Genomic DNA, 17,855 nt, shown 5'->3' with positions numbered 1-17,855 from the left:
AACAGCTCCAGGCTCAGCTCACACCCTGCTCTTAGCTCCTGAAACTCACTTATCTAGGTCCTGCCTACTCCCCGGCACCCCTACACATACCCCAGGCCTGCCCAGACACCTTCTTCTTTGAGGCATACCCTGAGCCCCAGAATGACCTCATAGTGCTGTGAGACCTGTGTTCAGCTCTGTCTCTTCCTTGTAGGAGGAAAAAGAGGCAGCTGGATTCAAGTCTTCTCCAACTCTGAGCCCCAGTCTCCTCCTCTGCAAAATGGGGATGATATTGCCTGCCTCGCCAAACTGTGCCAGGGCAGAATGATACTATTTTACTGGAATGTGCTGGCATAGAAGGTGCTCAGGGAACTCTGGCTCAGCTGAGGAGTGGGATCCAGAGTGAGGCTTGGACCCATGCCCACCAACATTACTACTTATGTGCTGGGTGATCTTGGGCAAGTTTTAACCTCTTTGAAGCTCAGTTTCTTCCACTTGTAAAGAAGTGATAATGGGCTGGGCGTGGTGGCTCACACCTTTAATCCCAGCACTTGGGGAGGTGGAAAGAGGCGGATTCCTTGAGCCCAAGAGTTCAAGACCAGCCTGAGCAACATGGCGAGACCCTGTCTCCACAAAAAAAAAAAAAAAAAAAAAATTACAAAAATTAGCTGAACATGGTGGTGCGTGCCTGTAGTCCCAGCTATTTGAGAGGCTGAGGTGGGAGGATCACTTGAGCCCAGGAGGTTGAGGCTGCAGTGAGCCTTGATTGTTGCATTGCACTCCAGCGTGGGCAACAGAGCAAGACCCTATCTCAAAAAAAAAAAAAAAAAAAAAGATTGCTGAGGAAATTAATACAGCACTTCAGGACTGTGTCTGACACATGGTCACTCAATAAATGGTAGTCATTTAAAAATTATTACTATTATGATTAATTCAGTACATTCCTCTAGGGCAAGAACCAGGTCTTATGTTTATTCCAAACATTTCACATACACAGAATAAAGTTACTCAGTGTGTTTATAGAGAGAATCCTGTATATTTTTTAGTTTATTTATTTATGTATTTATTTTTGAGACAGGGTCTGGCTCTGTCGCCCAGGTTGGAGTGAAGTGGCATAATCTCAGCTCACTGCAACCTCTGCCTCCTGGGCTCAAGTGATCCTCCTACCTTAGCCTCCCAAGTAGCTGGGACCACAGTCATACACCACCATGCCTAGCTAATTTTTTTGTATTTTTTGTAGAGGCAGCATTTTTCCATGTTGCCCAGGCTGGTCTCAAACTCCTGGGCTCAAGCAATCTGCCTGCCTTGGCCTCCCCAAATACTGGGATTATAGGCATGAGCCACCGTGCCCAACCCATTTCTATTTTTTAAATTGATGTTTTGATTGAGATTATTGTGGATTCATGTGAAGTTGTAAGAAATAATACAGAAAGACTCCTTATGCACTTTGCTCACCCGTGTAACATTTTCAAAACCGTAGCATAATATCACAATCAGGATATTGGCATTGATTTAATCTACCAATCTTATTCATACTTTCCCAATATTACTTGTATTAGTGTCTGTGTATTAAATTCTACACAATTTCATCAGGATAGATTTGTGTATTTACCACCACAGTCAAGATACTGAATAGATCTAACACAATCCCCCCCCCACCCCCCACCCCATAGAAATCCTATTTATTTAAAGCTAGAGACCAGGCGTGGTGACTCATGCCTGTAATCCCAGCACGTTGGGAGGCTGAGGCAGGCAGATCACCTGAGGTCAGGAGTCCGAGACCAGCCTGGCCAACATGGTGAAACCCCATATCTACTGAAAATACAAAGATTAGCCAGGCGTGGTGGTGCACGCCTGTAGTCCCAGCAACTCTGGAGGCTAGGGCAGGAGAATTGCTTGAACCCGGGAGACAGAGGTTGCAGTGGGCTGAGATTGCGCCACTGCACTCAAGCCTGGGTGACAGAGCAATGCAAAAAGTAGAGTTTCCTCTTCAAAGGCTTTCCTCCCCATCTAATTAAGAATAAATAGTAACTTCTCTCAGAAGCAAAATTTATTCAAAGACCTGTGCTAACATTCTTAAATATCTGCTAGCCGTAATAAAGAAATCAATGTACTTTATGTTCTTGGCTCCCGCAATTTAGCCTAAATATTTGCCCTGGCATGCTTATACTGGTCCAAGCAAGCATTAGGTCATAGCATGTTCCTCTTCCTCATTTGAAGGTGTTTTTACCTTTCTCAGCATTGCACAAAACAATCAGGACAAATACAGAATGTGAAGCCCGGTTCCAGCCAATGGAAACCGGACACAGCAGTAAGGTGGACACGTCAGGTTATAAATGACCCTGTCTCCTTTGTTCGGTGCACTCTCGTGGCAAAACTGCTGACGAGTGTACCCTTTCTACAGAAAGTAAAAAAAAGGAAAAAAAGGCCTTGCTGAGGAAATTAAACTTATGTTCAAGTGCTATTTCTTTATGGCACCGAGGAACAAGCATTTCTAACAGTAAGACTCTGTCTCAAAAAAAAAAAAAAAAAAGACAAAAAAAATATTTAAAGCTAGAAATGCCCCTAGTTGGATTTTGTGAGTCAACAGATCATAAAGATTAAGAAAAGGCTCAACATCTGCTGATCTGGGTTCAAATCCCAGCTACACAACTCACAGCGTGTGAACCTGGCAGGGCCTCTAAGATCTCAGTTTCCTCATCTGTAAAATGGGGAAACAATAGCACCAGCATTCAACAAAGCATTCCATAAATGCAAGCTGTTAGCCCAGCGTGGAGACCGATATTTTGGAAGTTGGTAATGAAGAAACTGAGGCCCCAGAGGCACAGACACTTGCCCAAGTTTGCACACGAAGCTGGGGACACAGCTGAGATGGGAGCCCAGACAGACGGGTTACAGCAAGATTCCTGACCAACCACGCAGGCGGGCCGTGCAGCCCAGCAGCCAAGAGAACAGGCTCTAGAGGCCACCTGCCTGGGTGAGTATCCCAAATATTAACTGAGACAAGCTACCTCAGTTTCCCCCATGGCTCAGTTGCCTCATCTGCAATGTGAGGATGACAATCAAGCTGTGGTATGGATTTGATGACATAATACAGGTCAAGTAATTAATTATCAGATGAAGAGCACAGTGTGTGGTTATTATTCATATTAAGCCAGTTTCTATAACTACTTGTCTTCACTAATTTTTTTTTAAATTAAAATTATTGTAAGGGACCCTCTGGGCTAGGATGGCAAGGGGCAGACACGTCCAACAACGTGAGAATGTTATGGCAGAATCTGAGTATATTCCCTTAGAACCATAATAAACAATCAAACTAAAGGAGACCTCAGACAACCCATCTGGCCCAATCCTGTGTTTCCAGGCAAGCGCAGCGCCTGGTTCCTCCACACAGAATTTCCTTCTTTTTGTGGCTGGATTAACTCTTGAATACCAAAAACTTCTGATCCTGTACTTGGAGCCTGTTGTTAAAATGTCATTTCCAAACAAACATAGGTTACAATCTTTTCTTCTCTCTCTCTTTTTTTTCCTTTCCCCAAGATCAAAGAAGGCATTTGGGCCTTTAAGATAACATTCATTTGGAAAGAGATGGTAATATATAAGATTAATGAAAATTAACATGATCCCTCTGAGTAGAAGAGAGCCTTTGTTCAATCGCTTGTCCTGCTGTTAATTACGCGTTAGGTGGTGATAAATGCTTTAAATCAAACGATGCTGTGAAAACCATTTAAATGATTTTCACCTAATTAGGTTCCTTGCCCTGTTCTGAGCCAGGGATCCCTCCCCAGCGCACCCGCCTCCTTTTGATATGTAATGTACCAGGGGGAATCAGGGAACCCTGAGCTGGAGAAGGAACCTTTTCTGGCTTCTCTGGCTCTGACCAACACCGTGGGCCCACTGCTGCGATTTATTTTTTCTGAGCGGCTTTGCAGATCTGAGATCAAAAGAAAATTTATCAGTTTCTGTCTCCCTTCAGCCCATTCCAGCCAGACTTTGTGACAAGACCCTATCAGACTTAAAGTTGAGAAGGCCCCAGCACGGAGAACAGAGAGAGAGCGAGAGAAGGTCCCAGTGAACTGTCACTGTCAGATTCGGCAGCGGAAATTGCTGCGTGGCACCCAGCCGGCCTTTGAAGGGGGCTGGGGCTGGCAGCCGCTGGACCGGGGTGGGGGAGAGCTAGTTTGTGCAACTCAAAGAGCCGGGGGTCACAGATCCATAAAGGCCCCCCAACTCTGTCGCTCCCTCTGAAGTTGAAATACCATCTGCGCGCCTGAAAGAAACTGGTTAAAGGTGAACTGGGTACTCTGGAGGGGAGGGAAGGGGTGGAGGAGTGAGAAACAGGCAAACATCCCAGACAGCTCCCAGGTCCTCAACAGGAGGTGTCCTGGGCTGAGAACTCTGGCCACCACAGTGAAAGTTTGGGGAGCAAATGAACGCCTCCTCCTGGGAGGCTCCGGGATTGAAATTCAGCACGTTCTAACCTCGTGTCTTTCTTGCAGCGAAATGCGGACATCAGAAAATTCATTTGGAGGCAAATCAGCCACCACTATGGACTGGCCCTTAGTAGCCAGGTGGCACTGGATAAGGTGCTCAAGCTTCCTGGGCCTTGCTTTCCTCTCGGGAAACCTGTAAAGCGCTGCAGGCCCCACGGCTCCACACACCGATATGATTCCCAGATTCCGCGAGGAATCCCAGCCAACACCCCATGTCTGCATCACCTCAGTAGATTCCTGGTATCTTTCTGTTTCCAGCAGGCTGAAAAATCACAAGGGCAGCCTCTCTCGCTGTGTTTTAACCTCTCGCCATCCCCTTTGAAGCCCAAAGATACAAAAGGGAAAAGGAAACAAAAATTCCTACAATAGACACCCCTTCTGGCTTAAAAAAGAGCCAGTTCACTTGTGAAGTTGGGATCACCAGAGTTTCTTCTCTCCTTTTATCCCAAACAATTTGTCTGTTTACAATGGAGAGCTTTTCAGATCCCCCTGAAGTTGCGATGATTCGAATATTTTTGGAACGTGTCTGTTGATTTATGATCCCACGGACTGATTTTGAATTAATTCCTTTTTCTAAAGGACAGTTGGTTTCCCATTAAGGGGCAGACCCTGAATGCCATGCCTCTGCCCTCGTGCTAAATGAACTTTTTAGAGGTTCCAGATGATGCCTGGCATCGGACAGAGGCCAGCCAGCCAGAGAGGTCACTTAGCTGGGATGAGTTCCCCGGACCATCCCCCATGTCACTGTGGCAGGAAGCGGTGCCCTCTGGAGTGAGGCATTTCAGAAATGCCTTTGAGACCTCAGGCCAGGCCGAGCTGGCCTCTGGGGCCCTCAGCAGGAGCAAATCGGAGAAAGGTCAGTCCCAGCGCCCTCAAAGCCCCGAGGCCCCCGCTGCTGTGCCCCGCTTGCTTGACTCCACCCTCCGAGCCCCACAGGCTCCCTGCTTCACAGGGAAGCACTTGGCCTTCCCAGGAGCCCTTAATCATTCTTATTCCCCCACACTTTATAATATATACACAACATAAAACTTACCATTTTACCCTGTTATTATTATTATTATTTTATTTATTTATTTATTTTTTTGAGACGGAGTCTTGCTCTGTCACCCAGGCTGGAGTGAAGTGGCGCGATTTCGGCTTACTGCAAGCTCCGCCTCCTGGGTTCACGCCATTCTCCTGCCTCAGCCTCCCGAGTAGCTGGGACTACAGGCGCCAGCCACCACGCCCGGCCAATTTTGTGTATTTTTAGTAGAGACGGGGTTTCACCGTGTTAGCCAGGATGGTCTCGATCTCCTGACCTTGTGATCCGCCTGCCTCGGCCTCCCAAAGTGCTGGGATTACAGGCGTGAGCCACTGCGCCCGGCCCATTTTTATTTTTATTTATAGAGATGGGGTACCATCTTGCCCAGGCTGGTCTCCAACTCCTAGGCTCAAATGATCCTCCCAGCTTAGCCTCCCAAAGTGCTGAGATTACAGGCATGAGCCACAAGCTTGGCCGATTTTACCCATTTTCAAATGTGCCACTCAGCGGCATTAAACACATTCACATGGTCTTGGAACCATCACCACCATCCATCTCCAGGGCTTTTTCATCTTCCCAGACTGAAACTCTGTTCCCATTAAACACTAACATTCCCATCTTCACCCCACAAGCCCCTGGCACCCACCATTCTCCTTCCTGTTGCTGTGAATGGACTACTTTAAGTACCTCATACAGTATTTGTCCTGGCTTATTTTATTTACCATAATGTCCTCAAGGTTTAACCAGGTTGTAGGATGTGTTAGAATTTCATTCCTTTTCAAAGCTGAATACTCTTCTATCGCAGGTACAAACCACATTTGCTTATCCACTCAGCTGTCATGGACACTGGGTTGCATCCACCTTTTGGTGGAAATTAATGTTAGTGTGAAGAATGCTGCTATGAACAGGGTTGTACAAATATCTGTTTGAGTCCCTGTTTTCAATTCTTTTGGGGATACACCCAGAAGTGGAATTGCTGATCCTATGGTGATACGGTTTTGCTGTGTCTCCACCCAAATCTCATCTTGAATTGTACCTCCCATAATTCCCTCGTGTTGTGGGAGGGACCCAGTGGGGGAGAATTGAATCATGGGAGTGATTTCCCCCATACTGTTCTCGTGGTAGTGAATAAGCCTCCTGAGATCTGATGGTTTTATAAGGGGAAACCCCTTTTACTTGGCTGTCATTCTCTTGTCTGCCGCCATGTGAGACATACCTTTTGCCTTCTGCCATGATTGTGAGGCCCCCCCAGCCATGTGGAACTGTGAGTCCATTACACCTCTTTCTTTTGTAAATTGTGCAGTCTCGGGTATGTCTTTATCAGCAGCATGAAAATGAACTAATACATATGGTAATTCTATGTTTAATTTTTTAAGGACCTGCCATTCTGTTTTCCACAGTGACTGCACAATTTTACATTCCCACAGCAATGTACCAGGGTTCCAGTTTCTCCACATCCTCACCAACACTTGCTTTCTGTTTTTTTGTTTTTTAATAATATCCATCCTAATGGGTGTGACATAATATCTCATTCTAATTTTAACTTGCATTTTCCTGATGAGCAGTGATGTTGAACATCTTTTCATGTACTCTGCCATTTGTATATCTTCTTTGGAGAAATGTCTATTCAAGTCTTTTGCCCCACCTTTTTTTTTTTTTTGGTAGAGACAGGGTTTTTACTATGTTGCCCAATCTAGCAATTCTCCTGCCTCAGCCTGAGTATCTGAGACTACAGGCATCTGCCATCACACTCAGCTCATTTTTGTATTTTTAGTAGAGACAGGGTTTCACCATGTTGGCCAGGCTGGTCATGAACTTCTGACCTCAAATGATCCCCTGCCTTGGCCTCCCAAAGTGCTGGGCTTACAGGCATCAGCCACAGCTCCCAACCTAGATATTTTTCATTATGAAGACCTTTAACCTAAAGTATTTCACAATTATTCACCTGATATAAATTATTTCCATGTTTATATTAATTGAGAACATGTATGACAAAAACAGCGAGGTTTTAAAATAAGTATGCCTATATTTGGTACCTATAGCATCTACACTCCATCTACCACAGTGCTGGTTTATAGGGGAATGCTAAGACTCAGAATAATTATGCAGTCCCCTCACCCCCACTGGGATCCACAGGCCACAGATGGGGAACAACCACATATTTATCAAGGGGAAAATTAAGTCTCAACAGTGGAAAAGGAATTGCCCCGAGACTCTGGCAATAGTAAGTCCCGAAATACCAACTGCAAAACTCCTGCCCTACTGTCTCCATGAGATGGCTAGCTTTGTTGGACTCTTGTCCAGACGTGAGATTTGAAAAATTGGGTGAATGTGGCACAGACAAGCCTTGAGGCCCACCACTCATTTCTCCTTCCTGGGCACATCCTGGCCAGCGTTTCCCAGCCTCCTGTGCAGTTAGACTGGAGACCATAGCACTGAGTTATGGCCAAAGGAATATGGCAGAGTGGTGAAAGCCACTCAGCCATGGTGGTCTTTAAAAAGCATCCTGGCTGATCCTCGCTTTCCCTGCACCTTCCAAAGTGACCTTGGCAGCCATGTGTTTAGGACAATGATGACAATGATGTCCCAAGATGGAAGAAGCCTGGACCCCCAAGTCACCACTTGCAGGAGAGCACTGACGTGTGACACAAACGAGGAATATACTTTCGGTGTGTCAAGTCCCTGAGATGTCTGTTAATTTGTCACCTTGGCATGGCCTAGCCTCCCCTGACTAATGCAACTACTCCACAAATGAGTCACCTGCCCGCAGGGTTCAGACTCCCAGCCCAGTGCTCTTTGCAGCACACAACCTCTTTCAGTGTTATCCAGTTTGTTCAATGGAATGTGGAGACAGGTGACACCTTCCCCTGTCCTCAAGCACCTCATAGTCTAATGGGGGAGGCTGACAAAGCAAAGGTTTGGGCACAGGGACACAGGTGAACTGAAAGTCAGAGTCATGGCCACATGTGGGACAGGCAAGTTATAAGTGATAAACCAAAAGGAGAAAAACACAGCCCAAATACTTGGATTTTGGAGTCACACAAATCTGTGTTCAGTTCCTCCCTTGGCCACCTGAACAACTCACATCAGGTCCCAGGCCTCAGTTTCCTCATCTGTAAAACAGGAAAATAATAATTACCAATAATACATACATCCATCACTCTCTGTTTGCCGGAAGAGCTGAAGGAGATGTATAAAGCTCTGTAAGTTCTATAGTTCTGCATGCCACCTTTGTAATTTTATGTCTCAAATATCTCCCAGCTTAGAGTGCAGGAACCAGGCCAAGCGTTAAGGGGCAAGAGATGGATTTTCCCTGAGGAATGAAGAGAACAAACTGTGCTCCATTGGTTTCTTTTCTTTTTCTTTCTTTCTCTTTTCCTTTTCTTTTCTTTCTTTTTTTTTTTTTTTTTTTTTTTTTTTTTGAGACAGAGTCTCACTCTGTCACCCAGGCTGGAGTGCAATGGTGTGATCTCGGCTCACTGCAACTTCCTCCTCTTGGGTTTAAGCAATTCTCCTGCCGCAGCCTCCCGAGTAGCTGGGATTACAGGCGCCTGCCACCACGCACAGCTAATTTTTGTATTTTTAGTAGAGAGAGGGTTTCACCATGTTGGCCAGGCTGGTCTCGAACTCCTGACCTTAGGTGATCCACCTACCTTGGCCTCCCAAAGTTCAAGGATTACAGGCGTGAGCCACTGTGCCCAGTCTCCATCAGTTTTTCAAAAGTAGATGTGGTGATCTCCATTTTATACATAAAGGAACTCTGGCTCAGAAAGGTCCACTCAGCCGAGTGACAGTCGATAAAGGAAGGAGCAGAGATTCAAACCTGATGCTCCTGCTTCCAGCTCAAGGCGTTTCTGCCAGTTGCCCATCTTCCAGGTAGGAGTGTCTGAAGCCCATATCGGAGGTGCTGATGGGGGCGATAGGATCTCTGTGCTCCCCACATATCCCCCTAGGTCCAGATCGGAGAAAGCTCTTGGAAATGCTGGTCCCAGCTCCCTTTGGCTTCATCTCACTCCCTGCACTCCAGCACATCTGCCTCCCTGCTCTTCCTCCAATATTCCAGGTACACGCCCACCTCAGGGTCTTTGCACTTGCTGAGTCCCTGCCTGGAATGTTCTTCCGCCAGACAACCTCTGGGCTCACCCTCTCACTTCATTCCTAGCTCTGCACAAATGTCACCTTCCAGAGAGGGGACTTCCCCGTCTAAAACAGCACCCCTTGTTCTCTGGCCCTCACTGCTTTGTTTCTCTTCGTAGCACTTACTACTGTCTCTTACATGGGAGTCATTGTGGGTTTGGTTTACTTTCTTCTTCCCTTTCCTGCCATTTCAAATAATGGAGCAGAGAATCGTGGTCTTAGATACACTGTTTCCCTAATATCTAAACCAGTGCCTGTCATGTGGCAGATATGCAGTAAACATTTTCTGAGTGAATGAATAGATGAAATAAAGAATGAGTGAACAACTGAGAAAGGATCACGTTAGACACGTTCCGAGTTGCCGTCCCTGGCTCTAGCTGGCCTCTGTTTGAAAGAAAACCAGCTTGGGAGGCCGAGGCCGGCGGATCACGACGTCAGGAGATCGAGACCATCCTGGCTAACACGGTGAAACCCCGTCTCTGCTAAAAACACAAAAAATTAGCCAGGCGTGGTGGCGGATGCCTGTAGTCCCAGCTACCCGGGAGGCTGAGGCAGGAGAATGGCGTGAACCCGGGAGGCGGAGCTTGCAGTGAGCCAAGATGGCGCCACTGCACTCCAGCCTGGGCAACAGAGCGAGACTCCATCTCAAAAAAAAAAAAAAAAGAAAAGAAAACCAGCAACTCATCCTCTCTCTCTGTCGTGAATGCACTGGGCCTCCTGGCAGACTCCACCCCATTGCCTCTGGCTGGTGGGTCCTGGCTACATCTGATGTCTCACTCCAACTAAGCTGCTTAATTCTCATCTCTTATTGCATAAAATTAATTCCCCAAAGTGCCAAGAAGTCCCCCGTGTTGAAGAAACTAGATGGGCATTTTGTTTGGACTTAAGCGCACTAGAAGCATTATTTTACATTATCTGCAGCTTGAAAGGAGAAAAACTAGATTCAGGGATCCAAGATTTTCTGAGAGGAGCTTAAACCATGCATATAGCAATTGATTCAAGGCTGGTGAGTCTGGTTACAATATAAATGAACAAGCTACATCTGCTATGAAAAAATCTAGGCCAGGTGTGGTGGCTGATGCCTGTAATCCCAGCACTTTGGGAGGCCAAGGCAGGTGGATCTCCTGAAGTCAGGAGTTCGAGACCAGCCTGGCCAACATGGTGAAACCTCGTCTCTACTAAAAATACAAAAATTAGGCGGGTATGGTGGTGTGTGCCTGTAATCTCAGCTATTCAGGAGGCTGAGGCATGAAAATCGCTTCAACCAACCCAGGAGACGGAAGTTGCAGTGAGCCAAGATCGTGCCACTGCACTCCAGCCTGGGCAACAAGAGCAAGACTCTGTTAATAATAATAATAATAATAATAATAATAGATGAAAGAAAAAGAAAGAAAAAGAAAAAATCTCACAGCTTAAAGTGCAAATAGAATATTTGATAGCTTAATGTGCAATGATGTACACATGCTTTGAGACTGATGGTGACATTCTGGAGAGATTTAGCAAGAATTCGCCATTTATCAATGAATGAGAATCCAAAAAGAACTGAGAGTTACTGTTTCTCCAAGAAGTTTTTGCTCCATCTCAGAAAACATGGACAAAAGGCTTTCTATAAAATTAAGTGTAAACCGACCTTTTCCCCTCCTAAGGAAAATCTCTGTTTTCTGGGCTCCTGCAGCTGTGGAATGTAAATAGCCTCACCTCACCAGCAAGACACTTTGAAACTGTCAAGTACTCATCATAATCAAATTCTTCTGTCCCAGGTTTATCCAATTAAGTTGTGATCTCGTTCCTTTTCACTTTTTTTTTTTTTTTTTTTTGAGACGGAGTCTCACACTCTCGCCCAGGCTGAAGTGCGGTGGCGCCATCTCGGCTCACTGCAAGCTCCGCCTCCCAGGTTCACGCCATTCTCCTGCCTCAGCCTCCAGAGTAGCTGGGACTACAGGCGCCCACCACCGCGCCCGGCTAATATTTTTGTATTTTTAGTAGAGACTGGATTTCACCGTGTTAGCCAGGATGGTCTCGATCTCCTGACCTTGTGATCCGCCTGCCTCAGTCTCCCAAAGTGCTGGGATTACAGGCGTGAGCCACCGCGCCTGGCCCGTTCCTTTTCGCTTTAACCAAAGTTGAATCAAAGGGTTGGTTCTCCATTTCTATTTCTGTCTTTGAGAAGATCATGTCCACGAATGCTGTCAAGTAGGAAGTTAATTCTTAAACAAACCCAAGGGACAAGACTGTTAACAATGGCATATTGATACAAAATTATTCTGGTAATCCCAATCTCCTACATTTTTACAGGACTTGAACAATGGCAAAGAGCTCTTTTCCATTCCTGCATTTAACCCACACACTGAGAGAGGTAAGCCAGAGAGGTGAGAGCTCTGCTCATTTTGCAATTTTTTATTTTTATTTTTTGAGACAGAGTCTCACTCTGTTCCCCAGGCTGGAGTGCAGTGGCACCATCACAGCTCACCGTACCCTCGACTTTTTGGGCTCAGGTGATCCTCCCACCTCAGCCTCCTGAGTAGTTGGGACTACAGGTGTATACCACCATGCCAACTAATTTTTTGTATTTTTTTGTACAGACAAGGTTTTGCCATGTTGCCCAGGCTGGTTTCAAAATCCTGGACTCAAGCAATCCTCCCTCCTTGGCCTCCCAAAGTGCTGGGATTACAGGCATGAGCCACTGCGCCTGGGCCATTTTGCAATTATTAATCCAATTTTACTGCTATTTACTGAGCACCTACGACATACCAGGTCCCTGCCTCAAGGAGCCACAGTCAAGAGATACATAAACAGACAATGAGGTTGTGGTATGATAGAGAAAAGCCACCATTTGCTGAGCACTTGCATGTCGGGGGCACCATTCCAAGTGCTGCACATGTGTCATTCATTTAGTCCTCATGACAAATTCACAAGCTACGTCCTATTAGGACCATCTCCATCTGGCATCTGAGGACAGTAAAGTCACTTGAAGTCACTAGTTAAATTCTGGAAGTCCATTCTAGAGTCCACACTCTCACTTACTCTCGTGATGGTTCTGACGAAGAAAGCACTGCATGGCCTCTGAGAAGGCAGCTACCCCAAGCTCAGTGGGGAAGGGGCATCCAGGAAGGCTTCCTGAAGGTGGGAGTCCTAAGATGAATTGTGTGGATGGAGTAGGAATCAGCAAGGGAAGGAAGATGCTCTGGGCTGAGGAAATAGTATATGCAATGACAGGGAGGGAAGACACTTACCATGGCCACCCCCTTCTAGTGTGACCCCTGATGCTCAGAGGGAGGTGATGGAATGAGACATGTTCCTGGGCCCATATACCTAGGTCCACCTTGGGCCAGTGACTTCGTATTCCTGGACCTCAGTGTCCTCATCAGTTGAATGGGGTAGCTGGTATACCTACGGTATTAGTCAGGGTTCTGTAGAGGAACAGGATGAATAGGATAGCTGTATATAAAAAAGGGAGTTTATTAAGGGGTATTGACTCACACGATCACAAGGTGAAGTCTCACAATAGGCTGTCTGCAAACTGAGGAGCAAGGAAACCAGTCCAAGTCTCAAAACCTCAAAGGTAGGGAAGCTGACAGTGCAACCTCCACCCTGTGATGGAAGGCCTGAGAGCCCCTGGCAAACCACTGGTGTAGGTCCAAGAGTCCAAAAGCTGAAGAACTTGGAGTCCGATGTTGGAGGGCAGGAAGCATGCAGCATGGGAGAAAGATGGAGGCCAGAAGACTCAGCAAGTCAGTGCTTCCATGTTACTCTGCCTGCTTTTATCCTAGCTGCACTGGCAGCTGATCAGATGGTGCCCACCCAGATTGAGGGTGGGTCTGCCTCTCCCCAGTCCACTGATTCAAATATTAATCTCCTTTGGTAACACCCTCACAGACACACCCAGGAACAATACTTTGCATCTTTCAATCCAATCAAGTTGACTCTCAATAGCAACCGTCGTACCTACTTCATAAGAATACTATGGGATCAGAAGATAAAACATAGTAAAAACAATTTTTAAACTCTACCTAAGAGGTTTTTGCAAATGAAAGGATGCTTGTTACCATCTACAGATTTCCACTTTTTGATGCTTTCCCAAAATATTATTTTGTTGTACTGCAGGCAACATTGGGATGAATTCAGTCAACGGACATTTGCTTAACTGTAGGAGAAGAGGGAAAAGGGGAAATCAAAGACATCTTTGAAGTGCCAAAAGCCAGGAAAGCTTAAAGCGCACTCATTCCAAAAAATTCATCGAGTACCTCTTAGGTATGATACATATTGGTGCTAGAGATTCAGAAACAAGGATGATTGTATCCATTTTCATCATATTACCTCCTATAACAAGTAAACTCCCACATTTCAGTGACTTTATGAAATATTTCTCACTCCCTCACAGATACACCTGTCTGCTCTCTTCCTCAGGGTCATTCAGGAGCTCAGGCTGATGGAAATTCTGCCATGTCACAAAGTGGCTTCCACAGTCATCCTGGGAATTGACCTCTGGCTAGGAGGTGGGAGAAGATCATCTGTAGGATTATACCAGGAGGTTGGCAGGCCTGTCCTGGAAGTGGCCACGTCATTTCCATTCACATTCCAGTGGCACAGACACAGGGCCCCAGGTAGCTGCCTGGGGAAAGGGAAACTAGGTTTGATGCACAGCTGGCTGCCTGTGCCAACTGACTCTGCCCTCCAGTGGCTCATAACCTCGCCCAAAAATTAAGAAAACAATTCCAGTTTTGATACCATCTAAAAGGACAAAATGTTAAAAATAAATTTAGCCAAAGAAGCGCAACACTTGCATACTGAAACTAGAAAACATAGTTGAAAGAAATTAATGACAACCCAAATAATTAAAAAGGCATCCTATGTTCATGGATTAGAAGACTTAATATTATTAAGATGGCAATATTTTTCAATTAATCTACATCTGATATGATGCCTATCAAAATTCCAACTGCCCTTTTTGCAGAAACAAACAAGCTATTAAAATTTATATGAAAATGTAAGAGACCCAGAAAAGCCAAAACAAACTTTAAAAACACAAAGTCAGAGAACTTAGACTTCCTAATTTCAAAACTCACTATGAAACTATAATAATCAATATGTGATATCTAGAGTAGTCAAATTCATAGAAACAGAAAGTAGAATGGTGGTTGCCAGGGGTGGAGGATGGAGAACAGGGAGTTATTATTTAAAAAGTACAGAGTTTCAGTTTTGCAAGATGGATGGTGGTGATGGTTACCTAACAGTGTGAATGTACTTAATGTTATTGAACTGTTCACTAAAAAATTATGAAGAGGAAAAATTTTATGTTATGTATACTTCACCACAATTTAAATAAATAAATAATCCAAAAAATGAAAAAAATACACACAGTAATCATGACTGTGAGACACTAACATAAGGATAGACATATAGATCAACAGAGTAAGAGTGAGTCCAGAAATGAACCCTTGCATTTATGGTCCATTTATCTTCAAAAAAGGTGCCAAAACCATTTGCTGGGAAAAGAATGATCTTTTCCTTCTTTTTTAAAAACCTTTATTTTAAGTTCAGGGGTACATGTACAGGTTTGTTATGTAAGTAAACTTGTATCACAGGAGTCTGTTGTACAGATTATTTCATCACCCAGGTATTAAGCCTAGTACCCATTAGTTCTTTTTCCTGATCCTCTCCCTCCTCCCACCCTCCACCCTCTGAAAGGCCCCAATGTGTGTTGTTCCCCTCTATGTGTCCATGTGTTCTCATCATTTAGCTTCCACTTATAAGTGAGAACATGCAGTATTTGGTTTTCTGTTCCTGTGTTAGTTTGCTAAGGATAATGACCCTCAACTCCATCCATGTCCCTGCAAGGGACATGATCTCATCCTTTTTTATGGTTGCATAGTAATTCCATGGTGTATATGTACCACATTTTCTTTATCTAGTCTATCGCTGATGGGCACTTAGGTTGATTCCATGTCTTTGCTATTTTGAATAGTGCTGCAATAAACGTATGCATACATGTGTCTTTATAATAGAATGATTTATATTCCTGTGGGTATATACCCAGTAATGGGATTGCTGGGTCAAATGGTAAGAATGGTGTTTTCAACAAATGGTGCTGAGACAACTGTACATCCACATGCAAAAGAATGAATTTGGACACTTACCTCACACCATCAATAAAAACTAACCGAAAAATATCAAAGACCTAAATGTAAGAGGTGAAACTATAAAATTCTTAGAAGAAAACAGGTATAAATCTTCATTACCTTGGATTAGACAATGTTTTCTTAGATATGACACCTAAAGTACAAACAAAGAAAAATATATATAAATTGTACTTCAACAATATTTAAAACTTTTCTGTATCAAAAGACACCAACAAGAAAGTGAAAAGACAACCCACAGAATGGGAGAAAAAATATTTGCAAGTCATATATCTAATGAGGGTCTAGTATCCAGTATATACAAAGAGCTTTTACAACTGAACAATAAAAAATAATTTTTAAAATGGGCAATAGAGGCCGGGCACCGTGGCTCATGCCTGAAATCCCAGCACTTTGGGAGGCCGAGGCAGGCAGATCACCTGAGGTTGGGAGTTCCAGACCAGCCTGACCAACATGGATAAACCCTGTCTCTACTTAAAATATAAAATTAGCTGGGTATGGTGGCAGGCTCCTGTAATCCCAGCTACTTGGGAGGCTCGGGCAGGAGAATCACTTGAACCCGGGAGGCAGAGGTTGCCGTGAGCTGAGATTGTGCCATTGCACTCCAGCCTGGGCAAGAAGAGTGAAACACCGTCTCAAATAAAATAAAATGGGCAACAGATTTGAACAGATAGTTTTTTAAAGAATATATGCAAATGGAGTGTGCAAATAAGCATAATATGCTCAATGTCTCTACTTATCAGGAAAATGCAAATCAAAACCACAATGAGATAACACGACACCTCCAGTAAGATGATGACTTTTATCACAAAGACAGATAATGACAAGTGTTGAGGACAATTTGGAGAAAATTAACCCCTGATACACTCCTGCTAGGAATTCAAAATGGTGCAGCTGCTTTGGAAAATACTTGGCAGTTCCTCAAAAAGTTAAATATAAGAGTAACCATGTGACCTAGCAATTCCACTCCTAGGTATATACCCAAGGAAATTGAAAGCACATGGTATTAGTTCGTTCTTGTGTTGCTGTAAAGAAATACCTGAGGCTGGGTAATTTGTAAAGAAAAGAGGTTTCATTGGCTCACAGTTCTGCAGGCTGTACAGGCACGGCACCAACATGTACTTGGCTTTTGGTGAAGCCTCAGGAAGCTTACGATCATGGCAGAAGGCAAAGGGAGAGCTAGCATCTCATGGTGAAAGTGGGAGCAAGAAAGAGGAGGTGGGAGGCACCACACTCTTTTAAACAACCAGATCTCATGTGAACTAACTAAATGAGAACTTTTCACCAAGGGGATGGTGCTAAGCCATTCATGAGGGATCTGCCCCATGATTCAATACCTCTCACCAGGCCCCACTTACAACATTAGAAATTACATTTCAACGTGAAGTTTGGAGGTGACAAACATCCAAACCATGTCACATATATCTATGCAAAAACCTCAATGTGAATATTCATAGTAATATTATTTATAACAGCCAAAAAGTGGAAACAATCTAACATCCATCAATGGACAAATGGGTAAATAACATGCAATACATCCACACAATGGAATATGATTCAGCCATAGAAAGGAATGAAGCACTGACAGTGAGGGTAAACCTTGGAAATGTTATGTTAATTGAAAGAGGCCAGACACAAAATATCCCACATTGTATGATTCCATTTATATGAAATGTCCAAAATAGGCAAATCTAGAGACACAAAAGCAGATTCGTGGTTGTCAGGGGCTGGAGGAGGAGGAAATCAGGAGGGGCTGCTGATAGGCATGGGAGTTCTTTTGGAGGTAATGAAAATGTTCTGAATTGGTGGGAATGGTTATTACACAACATGGTGAATATACTTCGAACTACTGACTTGTATACTTTAAAATGATAAATTTTATGTTATGCGAATGACATTGCAATAAAATTTACTCTAAAAACAAATGTGGTAAATTAAAATAAAGTGTGATTAGGGCAATGGCAGGTTACTCAGGGGAGGGAATAACTAAAGTGTAGGGCCAGCAGGAGGGCAGGGAAGGCTTCCTGGAGGGAGTGAGACCTAGGTTGAATTTTGCAGGATGAGTAGGAGTTTATCAGGCAATGAGAA

The 17,855-nt window shown here is 44.5% G+C and overlaps 1 long non-coding RNA gene across 5 annotated transcripts in view; it reads right to left on the bottom strand.

Moving 5' to 3' along the window:
• The window catches only part of LOC100613777 (uncharacterized), a 195,842-nt gene that overhangs the window by 92,838 nt on the left and 85,149 nt on the right, over nucleotides 1-17,855 (bottom strand). For 2 of the 5 annotated variants that reach the window (XR_001716708.4, XR_008547417.2), the window contains exon 3: nucleotides 12,864-13,040. The exons of 2 other annotated variants lie outside the window; for them this stretch is intronic. This is a non-coding gene — a long non-coding RNA (uncharacterized LOC100613777). Of the gene's footprint in view, nucleotides 1-7,499; nucleotides 8,607-12,863; nucleotides 13,041-17,855 lie in introns of those variants that run through there. One more of the 5 variants, XR_010156405.1, reaches the window with a different exon arrangement.

The sequence above is a fragment of the Pan troglodytes genome, chromosome 3 (assembly GCF_028858775.2).
Source record: "Pan troglodytes isolate AG18354 chromosome 3, NHGRI_mPanTro3-v2.0_pri, whole genome shotgun sequence".
Lineage (NCBI taxonomy): Eukaryota > Metazoa > Chordata > Mammalia > Primates > Hominidae > Pan > Pan troglodytes.
Note: the sequence above shows the minus strand (reverse complement) of the source record. Positions and strands in the feature narration are given on the sequence as shown.